General features: G+C 65.6%; 1 protein-coding gene and 1 pseudogene across 1 annotated transcript in view; both read left to right on the top strand.

The window, feature by feature from the left end:
- LOC137149606 (DLA class II histocompatibility antigen, DR-1 beta chain-like) overlaps window positions 1-11,271 on the top strand; it is an 85,641-nt gene that overhangs the window by 22,898 nt on the left and 51,472 nt on the right. The gene's annotated exons all lie outside the window — the stretch shown is intronic.
- On the top strand, window positions 592-5,381 carry LOC137149610 (DLA class II histocompatibility antigen, DR-1 beta chain-like; annotated as a pseudogene).

Below are 11,271 nucleotides of genomic sequence, written 5' to 3'. Positions count from 1 at the left end.
CTCAGGAGCCCTGGGTTCAATTCCGGGGCCAGTCACTGAATTCTCTGAGCCTCCCTCCCCCCGCCCCCCCAGCTGGGCCATGGGGAGAAGGGTCCTGCCGTGCCCTACCCCATGGAAGTGGCTCAGAGGAGGGGCTCAGAGCATGGGGGTCCAGAGAAGCCCCTTAGGGAGATGGATGGTGGGACCCGCTGATGCCGAGCTGTGCCTGCCCCATGGAGACTGAGCCCCTGTCTCTATGGGAGTCACTGGGGGCAGGGCTCAGGCCCACAGAGGTGGGGGAAGGGGAAGCTCAGAACTTCTACGTGTGGAGCCAGCCCCAAACCTTCCTCTGGGAGTAAATTTACTCAGGCAAACCAGCGACCTCCCCATCCATACACAGGCCCTGAGCCAACCCAGCAAAGGGGAGGCTAGTAGACCAGGCCCAGGGGATGGAGCATCCTAGACCTTTTGCTGTGGGTCCGGCACTGGAGGTGTCTGGACAGGCCCTGCTCTCTGGCTGCCCGGGAGTGAGTCCTGCAGCCCGACCCCACTCGCTCGCTCTGGCCCCTGCGAGGGGGGTAGAAGTGTGGGACCAGCCCTGCTGGGCCGGCTCTGCCTGGCAACTGATGACGCCCCCCCAGCCCCGATGCTCATTGGCCCCTGGGCTGGGGGGGCCCAATCCCGGCCATGGGGCTGGCGCGGGGAGCGGGGCAGAGACGTTCCCAGGCGGGGGGTCCCGGCACTGCCCTGATCGGTCCATGCCGAGCAGCGATGGGGCCGGGTCGGAGCCTGGGGGCCGGGAGCCGCTGGGCTGGGGCTCTGCTCGTGACCCTGAGGGTGCTGTGAACCCGCCGGGCTCATTGCACGGAGCCCGATGGTGAGCAGTGACCCCGCGCCCGGGGAGCCCCGCCCTGCGCAGGGGCTGGGTGTGGGGGGATCGGACCCTACGTGGGCCAGGGAGCCTGTCCTGCGTCACCCTGTGCCCCCTGCTCAGTGTCCCCGCCCCCCATTCTCTGCCCTGCGTCTCCCTGTCTGTGCTCCCTGTTACTGTCCATGGCTGGTGTCCGGCTGGCAGAGATGGGCGGGGGGGGGTCAGAAGGCGGGGGGAGGGGCTGGGTGTGCGCTGAAGCCGGTTCCCGCTCACTGGCCCTGCCCCCGCCGGGGCTGGTCCGGGGCTGCCAGTGCTGGGGGGATGGGCTGGTTTAACGGGGGAGACCGGATACCGCTGCCGAGGGTACACTGCGCCGGGCTCCGGCTTCCTCCCTCCATCCCTTCCCCGTCCCGTCTCCCTGCCCCTGCCCCTTCTCTCGGCTCGTGTGCCCCGCCCCCACTCGCGCATCCACCTGCCCCTTCCCCCTGTCCCCCCCCCGCGCACAGAACAGGGCGCTCAGCGCACCGGGAGCACATGGAGGCCGGGAGCTAGGACCCAGGAGGCGGCGTCCCGCTGCCCAGGCGGTTCCGCACCATCTTCACCCCCCCCCCCGGCCCGGGGCTCCCTTGCGGGTGGGCGCATGTCCCCCCAACTTCGCCCCCGAGCTGCGAGCCGCGGGGCAGGCGGCGGGTCCCTGAGCCGAGCCCGTCTCCCCCCCCCCCGCAGGGCGGTTCCTGCTCCAGTTCAAGGGCGACTGTCAGTTCAGCAACGGCACCGAGCGGGTCCGGCTCCTGGCGCGGTACATCTACGACCGGCAGCAGGTCGTGCTCTATGACAGCGACCTGGGACTGTGGGTGGGCGAGACCGCGACCGGCCGGCGCTGGGCCGAGGGCTGGAACAAGGACAAGGCCGAGCTGGCGCGCCGGCGGGCTGAGCTGGACACGGTCTGCCGGCACAACTACCGGGTGTACGGGCCTTTCACCACCGACCGCAGAGGTGAGCAGCGGGGCGGGGCGCTCTGGGCCCCCCGTTATCTCCACGGTCCCGCCCAGGCCAGAGACAGGAGTCGAGGGGGTCGCGCGGCTCCTGGCTGGGGGAGCAGCGGGGGAGGGGCGGGGCCAGGACCCGGGGTAACGGGCGGGGCGGGGCGCAGGGAGCAGGAGCGGGCGGGTTCAGCAAGTTCCGCTGGCTGGGCCGGGGTAATGGGCGGGGGGTCTCCTTCCCCGCAGCCCCCTGTCTGGCTGCGGCGCCCCGTGTGCCCGGTCCAGACGGCAGGTCTACCGGGGGCAGTGTGTGTGAGTGGCCATGCCCATACCCACTCCCCACCCCTCTAAGGGGGCTCAGGCCCCCCAGGACCCAGAGCCCCCCATTCAGACCTGCAGGGCAGGCAGCTGCTGCTGCTCCCAAACCCCCTTCCTGGACTGGGTGGGGCCAGGCAATGGGGCAAAGCTTTCCACCCCCCAACCCCAGCCCTGACCCCTCGGGGTCCCTGTCTGGGGGGTGTCAGCAGTCCCTGGGCTGAGCCCCGTCTCCCTGGGCCCCAAGGCTCAGACAGTGCCTGTCTCTATCCCCATGGGGGGGGCGGCACCCGTTCTCTGTGAGCCTGTCTCTGTCTCCAGCCCCTTTCCCAGCTCATTCTCTTCCCCCACCCCCAGTTCAGCCCAAGGTGAAAGTTTCCCCCACCAAATCGGGGTCCCAGCCCCACGCCCACCTGCTGGTTTGCTCCGTGACGGGGTTTTACCCCGGAGGGATCCAGATCAAGTGGCTGAAGAACGGGCAGGAGCAGACGGCCGGGGTGGTGTCCACGGAGCTGCTCCAGAACGGAGACTGGACCTTCCAGATCCTGGTGATGCTGGAGATCAGCCCCCGGCGCGGGGACGTCTACGCCTGCCAGGTGCAGCACGTCAGCCTGCCCGAGCCCCTCACCGTGCTCTGGGGTAAGAGCTCTGAGCGGGGGCCATCCCTGAGCCGCAGGGACACCACTCGCTCTGGGGAGCCCTCGGGGGATGGGCTGGGGCAGAGCCGGTCCCCACGGCCGGGGCACAGAGCAGGGACGTGACCCCCCCTCACAGCGGCGCTGGGCCCTGCAGCTGGGGGGGTCTCTGAGTGGGGCTGGGACAGAAGGGGACGGGGAGCTGGGACAGGGTCTGCTGAGATGGACCAAACACCTCTGCCAAGGGACCCCACAAGAGCCTCTGATCCTTCCTCCACCGGCTGCTCCTCACCCAGCCCCGGCCAGGCAGAGTCTCCTCCCCCCGGGCTTGGCCTGGGCAGCAGCCGGCAGAGCCCTGAGCGCACAGGAGTGTCTCTGCTGTCAGGGCCACGCCGCAGCCCCCTCACAGTCCCAGCCAGGGAGAGCCACGGCAGGAAACATTCAGTCCCAGCCGCCGTGGGGCGCTGTGCACCCAGTTATGGGGCTGGCACACGCAGTGCGGCTGGCGTGTGGGACTCTGTGGGGCTGGAGCATGCTCAGTGCAGACGGGATCTGCAGAGAATTTAGCTTCCAGACTCTGACAGTCTGCGCTGAGCGTGTGCAAAGCCAGACTCGGGGCTGGTCACGGGGCCGGGTCTGGACGGATATTGACGTGGGGTGAGTCCCAGGCCCAGGGCGGCCGACCTGCTCCACGTCACGGCGGTGCTGGAGCTCCACGGGGGCTGTGAGAACTTTGTAACGTGGCCAAACCCAGCGTCACCCACATTCCCCGGCCTCGCGCTGAGAAACGGCTGGAACTTGCAGCCAGTCAGACGCCGCGCGGTGCATCTCAGCCCAACCCCTCTGGGCAGGAGCGCTGGTATTGCTGGTGCGTGTCACCCTGGGGCCTGGCATCCCCGGCCCTGGAGCAGCCCCCGGTGCTCTGCCCCACCGTGCCTCGGCCGGTCGGAAATCCCACCGCTGCCCCCGGGAGACGCACTGCTAAGAAACGCCCTGACCTGCAGCCAAAATCTGCCTGTCCTCAGATCCGCTCCGCGCTCCCTTGTCCTCGGCTGAATCATTCCTGCCCCTGCTCGGCTCTGCCCGGCCCAGGACGTGGGGACAGGCCCAGCCTAGCTCCTGCTGGCAGCGGGCAGAACCTCGCACCTCGCGCCCAGGCCCTGAGCCGGTCTCTGCCGCTCACAGACCAGGAGCAGCCCTGGCGTGGGGCAGATTGTCCCAGCACTGCCCCTGGGCTCTGCCCTCGCTCTGCCCCAGCCGGCGCTGGGCACTGGGGCGGCCGGGAGCCTGGGCTGGAGGCCCTCGGCTCTGACCCGGCTGCCCGGCACTGTTTTCCCAGAGGCGCAGTCTGACACCGCCCGGAGCAAGATGCTGACGGGGGTTGGGGGCTTCGTGCTGGGCCTGATCTTCCTGGTGCCAGGACTGGCCATCTACCTGCGGAACAAGAAAGGTGAGGGGCGGGGGCGGGGCACTGGGGTTTCTCTAAGGGAATGTGGAGCGAGGGAGGGCTCTGGAGAATCTGGGCCTGGCTGCAGGGTCACCCCCCCACAGCAGGGGACTGGGTCAGACCCTCCTACCCCCCTAGGGGCAAGGACAGAGCAGGGGCCATGGGAAGATCTCAGTGCGGGGCCCTGGGCCAGGCTGTAAGCTCCCACTTTCCCGTCCCCTACTGAGGCCCCGGGTTGGGACAGAGACCCCGACCCCTCGCAGTGCAGGGAGCTGCCCCTGCCCGGGGCTCAGAGTGTTTCCAATCCCTCCCCCAGGCAGGGATCCTGGGTCAGGAATATACAATAATAACGGGTGCGGGAGGTGGTGAGGCTGGAAGGGGCTGGGTTCCCAGTGAGAGATGGTCTGTGCCATGGGGTAGGGACTGAAACTTTGACCCCCCCACCCCAGGACACGGCTCCCCCGGCCCAGGCTCTGACCATGGTTCTCTTTGTTTTTCAGGGCACCCCCTTCCCCAACCTGCAGGTAATTTCAATCTCCCTTCCCCCCATTAAACCCGCCCCCCCACTGACCAGAGGCTGCCTGGGGCGCCCGTGGTGCGGCTGCTTCTGCCCCTCGGCCCATGTCACCCGCCCGGCTCAGGCCCGGGGCAGCTGTGCAATGGGGCGTTTGCACCGCGGAGGAGGCTCCGGCTCCCTCAGTTCCCCGTTCGGGCCGATCCCTGAGCTGCTGCGGGGCAGAGGGTCCTGGGTCCCGCAGAGCATTGCCTGGCCTGCGACTGCCGGTCAAAGTCACTGTGGACGCCCAGGGCTGGCACAGAAAATCCCCCCGTCCGTCCCGCTAGCCCCACGGCCAGGGGGTGACTTTTCTCCCTCTCCCTGCAGGGATCCTGAGTTAGACCCTGGGCATCGGACCCCGGCCGGCAGGAGTTTCCTGCCCGTCTCTCCCAGCGCCTGGCCCGGCCTGGAGGAAGCAGAACCTGGGCCGGTCCCTCCCTGTCACCGTCTGCTCCCCGCCTCTGCCCGGCTCCATCCCGCGCTGCCCCCGCCTGGGACCTGTCCCTGCCCCTCACACCCCGCAGGGCCCCGGGTGACCCTGTCATGCTGTCTGGGGTGGCTCACGAGTGTGTGTCGCACCCTCAGGGCAGCTGAGTCCTACGGTGCGATTTCACCAATGGATCTGGTGTAAATGCCGCAGGTCCTGTAACAACCTAGCCGCAGAGTCACTGTCAGCCCCGGGGCCGATCTGTCTGGCCACCCAGGCAAGCCTCCCTTTGTGATCAATCGTCCCTTCCACCAAACATCACCCCGCTATTCGGGTTCCTCCCAGCCCAAAGGACCCGTCACTTACCCCAGCTCACTGGCCCCTCAGCTCACACCACAGACGCCGCTTGCACCAATCCTGTAATAACCGAAGTAAAGATCCATTAACTGAGAAAAAGAAACGTGAGTTATTTACAAGGTTAAAGCAGGTAACACACATGCACACGCACGCGCACGCACCCGCATGCATGCACACACACACACACACACACACACACACACACACACACACACACACACACAGGGCGTTCCACTCCTGGGCAGCAGAAGGTCACAGAAGCTCCTACCAGAAGCAAACGTTACGTGTCCTGCAGGGCTGGACCAGGCACAGCCCAGGGGATCCGTAGCTTATGCTCAGTAATTCCTGCCCCGCCAACATCCAGCTCAGATCCCTTCTTGGCAGGGATTTTTATTCCTTCCTGCCCGAGTGTCGGCGGCTGGGAGCAGCTCCTGCATTTCTGCTCCTGCCACGTGTGGGGAACCATCAGCAAAGTCTCTGTCCGCTGCTGTCCCCCCCGGTTCACCCGGTGCCTAAGGCTGGGCTGCATGTACACACTGCAGCAGCGCAGCTGTTTCATGCAGCACGGCTGGTGGAGACGCTCTGTGCCCATGGGAGAAAGCCCAGACCAGCAGCCCTGGGGGAGGGGACGCCCCAGACACCCGGTGGGGGGGCAATTTAGCAGCTGGAGAGATCGGGGCCATTGTGCTGGGCAGGGGCTGGATCTGACTGGCTGGAGGGGCAGGAGCCCACTGGGTGTCTCTGAGGTGGGGGTGACTCCTGGGGGAGCTGCAGGTTTGTTCCCAGGCTGGACGGGCTCCTTCCCCGGGGTGGGGAGAGCAGGGAGGGGGATTTGGAAGCTCTGCAGAGGGGGACCCCCAAATCCCTTTCCCAGGGGAGAGGCAGCTGCAGCAGGAGGGACGCTCCTCTCCGTAGCCCAGGCTGCAGCGAGCGGCCAGACACCCCCAGCACTGGGGGCCCAGCAGTGGGGCAGGGGAGCAGCTCAGGGGCAGCACGCAGGGTGGGGCAGATATTACCCAGCATTCCCTCCCCCCAGGGAGTCCCAGCCCCACACCCCCAGGGGCCCAGAGATTCACTCCCCAGCCACGCCAGAGCCCGTCCCCAGCAGAGTCCCAGACCCGGCTCAGGGGTTGCTTTGAGGTGCAGCGTTTGCCGGCAGTTACCAGTGACGTCTGCGAAGGAGCAGAGACAGACAGAGCTGGACCCGGGGTTCCCTGCGGCTGGGCTGGGCTCTGGGCTGACCGGGCTGGGCTCTGCTTTGACCTTCCTTCCTGCATGCTGCCCCCAGGCCGCCTGTGCGGGAGCAGCTGACTGAGAAACCGCCTGTTGTGGCAGCGCTGCACAGGTGTCCCTGTAGACACTGGGCGAGGTGCTGTGATCCCCGAAGAGCGGCCAAGGCTCCCGCAGGGTCTGTCTCGGGGGCTCCCTGACCGGAGCTCACGGGGAGCAGGGGCTGCAGGCCTGGCAGTCCAGTCTGAGGAGACGGAGAAGCCGTGTGGGGCTGACCCTGGACGGAGAGTGAGACCCTCAGGGAGTCTGGCCCACTGACGGGTCCTCCCCGAGCAAGGTCCAGAGCTGGGGCCGTAGCCCCGACCCCATGTACCTGTGACACAAACAGATTTAACTGCGCCCGGCCAGCAGGAATTGCCCGTCTCCCGCGCAGGGCATCGGATGGGCAGAGTCCGGCCCAGCCCCCAGGCAGGATCGGGGCCCCTGGGACCAAAGGCCTGTCTGTCGCTGGAGCCAAAGGACAGCCCCGAGTCTGTTAAACTCTGTCTCTCTGGCCCCAGTTCGTTCTTTGGTCCTCGCCTCTCCTCTGGCCTGGCCCTGCCAGTCTGGGCGACCCGCCCTGGACGCGGGGGACGTCTGTGAGCTGGTCACGGTCCCAGGCATTGCAGTGATCACCCCCCGCTGCGGTGAGTGTCTGAGGAGCTGGGGTGACCCCTTCTCCCCCGCCCCAAGGAGCAGATCAATCGCTGGTCATGAGCTGGAGGCAGTGTGGGCCCCACAGACAGCGTCCGTGGCTGCGATGCCCGTCACTGCCCCATGGAGACGTTGTGGGCTCAGGCTGCCCAGCTGGCACCGAGAGGCCTCCATGGCTCATTGCCTGGCCAGGGCACCAGCTGGGAAAGCTGCATCCCCTGGGGCATGGATCACCCCCAACCCGTTAGCTGGGGCACCAGGCTCCATTGACGTCCCGTCTCCTCAGCCCCTGTCCTTGGCTGGACCGGGCGCAGTCAGGGCAGACAGGGAGACATCTCCAGGACAGACGGGGCTGAGGTTTGCAGAGGGCCCGTCCTAGGCCAGGCATGCATTGGCCCATGGCTGTTTTTGTCAGCTACACCCCGGAGTGGGGGGGTCTCTGCCCCTTTTCACGGCGTTCCAGCAGCGCAGCCTGTCAGAGGCATCTGAAACCCCCCACAGTTTGTCAGTCGGGGCTCCCAGCGCTGGGGCTGTCTCAGCCTGCCTCCGTTCGCTACAGCCCCATGGACCCTGTTAGACCCGACGCCCGTGTCTGGCTGCCCCGTCTCACACAGGCCAGTGACGGGGCAGCCAGGGTACCTACGCGAGGGACAATCTCCGGCCAGACCCTGCCACCCCGGTGACAGCTTGTACCTGCTTCTTCAGCCGGGGATTGGGCCAGGTCTCAATCGCCTACACTTTTGCAGGCTCTGCTTTAATGTAGCCCCTCCCCACTCCATGGCCGAGATACCCCCCTTCTGCCAGCGCCCCCCAACCCTTCTCCCCCTTCCCAGGCAGGGCGGGTGTCTGAACGCTCTGCAGCACCGCCTGACACAGGTCACGACTCGTCCCAGGTCTGACTAACCAACGAACATCCTCTGTCTATGCCAGGGGATCCGCCTCAGCCCACCCAGTACCAGAGCTACCAGCTGCTGGAAGGGAGCCGGGGCCCCCCAGCCCAAAAGGCAGGACCAGGAACTTCAAGCATCCCAGTGGGGGGGAAATGCCGATTGGAGCTGGGCTCCTAGGTCCAAAGGCAGCTGCCAATACCCGTCAGTGAGTCAGGCGTGGTCAAGAGCTGGGCCCCTCCCAGCCTGGCCAGGATCTCACCCGGTCTAAGCACGGGGCAGGTGTCAGGCACTGGGGCAGCACAGAGCTCGCTGCGATCCACACAGAGTCTGCCGGGGAGGAAGCAAAACCCCAGGCATCTGCAATGCCAACACGCCGGATCTGGGTTTGGCCTCACGGTGCTGGAGGCTGCCCCCCATGCAGAGCTGGCCCCGATCCAGCCCCTGCCTGAGTCGGGGTCTGTGCAGCATCTGGCACAAAGAGGCCCCCAATGTTGGTTGAGGGCAACTGGGTGGTGCCTGGCGCAGTGGGAGGGGGTTTAATTTCAGTCGGGGGGTATGTGCCCCCCCCAGCACAGCAGGGACCCCCAGTCAGAATCATGGGCCCCAGACACAGCTGTAACAGCAATAAATAACACAAGAACAAGGGGACAGTCAGAGACGTTGGAGGCAGCCAGTGTAAAGCTGGCAAAAGGAAAGCTGTGCTATTGGCCTGGGGAACTCACTGCCACAAGGTGACACTGGCACACAGGGGGATTCACACAGGAACTGGCGGTTGATCAGGACGGGGAGTGGCTGCGGTGATGGGTCCGTAGGAGTTTGGGACAAACTCTGCCCCCACCTCTGTCAGGCCGGGAGCTGAACTCTAGTTACTGGGGGTGAAACGTCCCCTGGGCAGGTTATCCCGTCCCTGCAGGGTGCCTGCCCCCCTGCCCCTGGACAGCCTCCCCTGGAGCCGGCAGACAGGTTAGAGGACCCAGGGCTGAGGCGCTCTGGGGATCCCGCCCCACGACGGTTGTTAACAGCAGACGCCTGCAGTGGCCCAGGACCAAAGCTCAGCGCATGGCTGGGACCCGGGGCTGGGGCCCGGGACGGCTCCTGTCCCTGCAGCTCAGGGCTGGCAGAGCCGGCTGGGCCCAAACCCTCACGGGCCCAACTCAGGTGAGGCTGGGATTGTGGCTGGCCCTGCCCGGCTCCCTTGGCCATGGAGGGGTTTGGTCTGAGTGGGGCAGGCAGCCAAGGAGCCAAACCAGGCTGGGTCGGAGCAGGTGCCCCCCAGAGGGGGAAACGGCCCCATGTCCCATCTCCACCCGGCCCCCCCAAGGCAGCCAGTGGCCTGCCGTGGGGCAGGAATGGAGCCGGTGCCCCTAGCGAGGAAAGGCCCCATTGCCCCTGAGCCAGCCGGCCCTCCTGCCCTGGGGCTGTCCAGACCCAGCTGGGATCGAGGTCGTGCTGCGCCGGGCACTGCACAGATGCAGGGTCTCTGCCCACAGGAGGTTACAGTCTAAGACGCCCAGACAAAGGGGGGATCATCTGCACCTGTTATGCTGGGAACAGAGCCCCAAAGAGCGAGGGAGTCAGCCCACTGCACACAGCACATCAGTGACAAAGGTGGGACCTGACCCCAGGAGTCCTGGCTCCCAGCCCCTCCCACCATGCTAACCCACCGACCCCTACTGCCAGGGATAGAACCCAGGAGTCCGGGCTCCCAGTTCCCTGTGTCCTGAGCCCCGCTGGCTGTGCTGGGGCAGGTTGGTCACTGTGGAGGGGTGTCAGACATGGGGGCCAGCCTCGGGGGGGTGGGGGAGGGGCTGTTGCCGGGCTCTTATACACTCCCAGGGTATCCTGATTTTTAGGCTTTGTGCAAAAATCCCCTTGAGTCGGAGGGTGACTGAGCCTGCCCCTGGAGTGGGGGGGGGGGAGCTGCTGACCCCCCTCCCCCATAACTGCTGCTGCCAGGCCCAGCCCATCAACCTGCCTCATCACAACCTGGCCAGGCCGGAATCTGCCAGAGATGTATGCCGCTGACCAGAGCCGTGCGCTGATTGGCCGGGATGGGGTTACTTCAGTTCAAGGTGAAAAGGAAGCATCTGTGGACAAGCCCCATGTGCTGGGAGGGGTGGGGAGGGGCAGGTGGGGACGATGAGCTGGGGGGGAGGGGTGAAGTGCTCTGTGCAGCTCGCGAGCTCAGCCCTGTCCCCAGCAAAAGTGGGTCCAGTCAAAGCGCTGCCCTCCCCTCCCCCACCTTGGTTCTCTGGTATCCTGTGGGAGCCCAGCTCTGGGTGCTGGCTTTCCAAAACAGGCTCCAGCCTGCAGGTCTAACCAGCAGTTCTGGTGCCCAGCTGGGCTGCCTGGCACTAGGCTGAATTTACACTCCCATTGCCCTTGGCTGGTTCTTTTAAAACTCTTGGGTGTAAATGACCAGGAACAATGGATTTGAAAGGGTCTGATTTTTAGCAGAGGCTGCCTCTCCTCCTCCTTTGTTAGAGATGCTAAATGTTCTGTTCCTGCCACAGCATCATGAAGGATGGACACAGCCCCAGCGTCACTGCGAACACTGACAGGAATAGCGAGTGGACGGTTCTGCCTTTGCTGCGTCACTACTTACAATTTCACCAGCTGCATCTAGCACTAGCCCTGACCGAGGGATATGTTTGTTCCTGAGGTGTTTTTAAGGTGTCTTCTTATTGTCCTTAGCTCTATTGGCCATTGAACCCTTTAGCTTCCCTTATCAGTTACCTACATTTTTACTTCTCATGTATATTCTTTGCCCCTTTTCCCAGCCTTTGCACTGACTGGGCTTTGATCTCCAGTCAGCTGTTTGCGTGGTCCAGCCACACACTCAGTGTCTGAAAAAGCCTTTGTTAACCCAATGCCTCCACCCTGCCATG

This window comes from Emydura macquarii, unplaced genomic scaffold (genome assembly GCF_026122565.2).
Source record: "Emydura macquarii macquarii isolate MOO-44397 ecotype Brisbane River unplaced genomic scaffold, CSIRO-AGI_Emac_v2 contig_782, whole genome shotgun sequence".
NCBI lineage: Eukaryota > Metazoa > Chordata > Testudines > Chelidae > Emydura > Emydura macquarii.
This window is presented reverse-complemented; position numbering and strand designations above follow the sequence as displayed.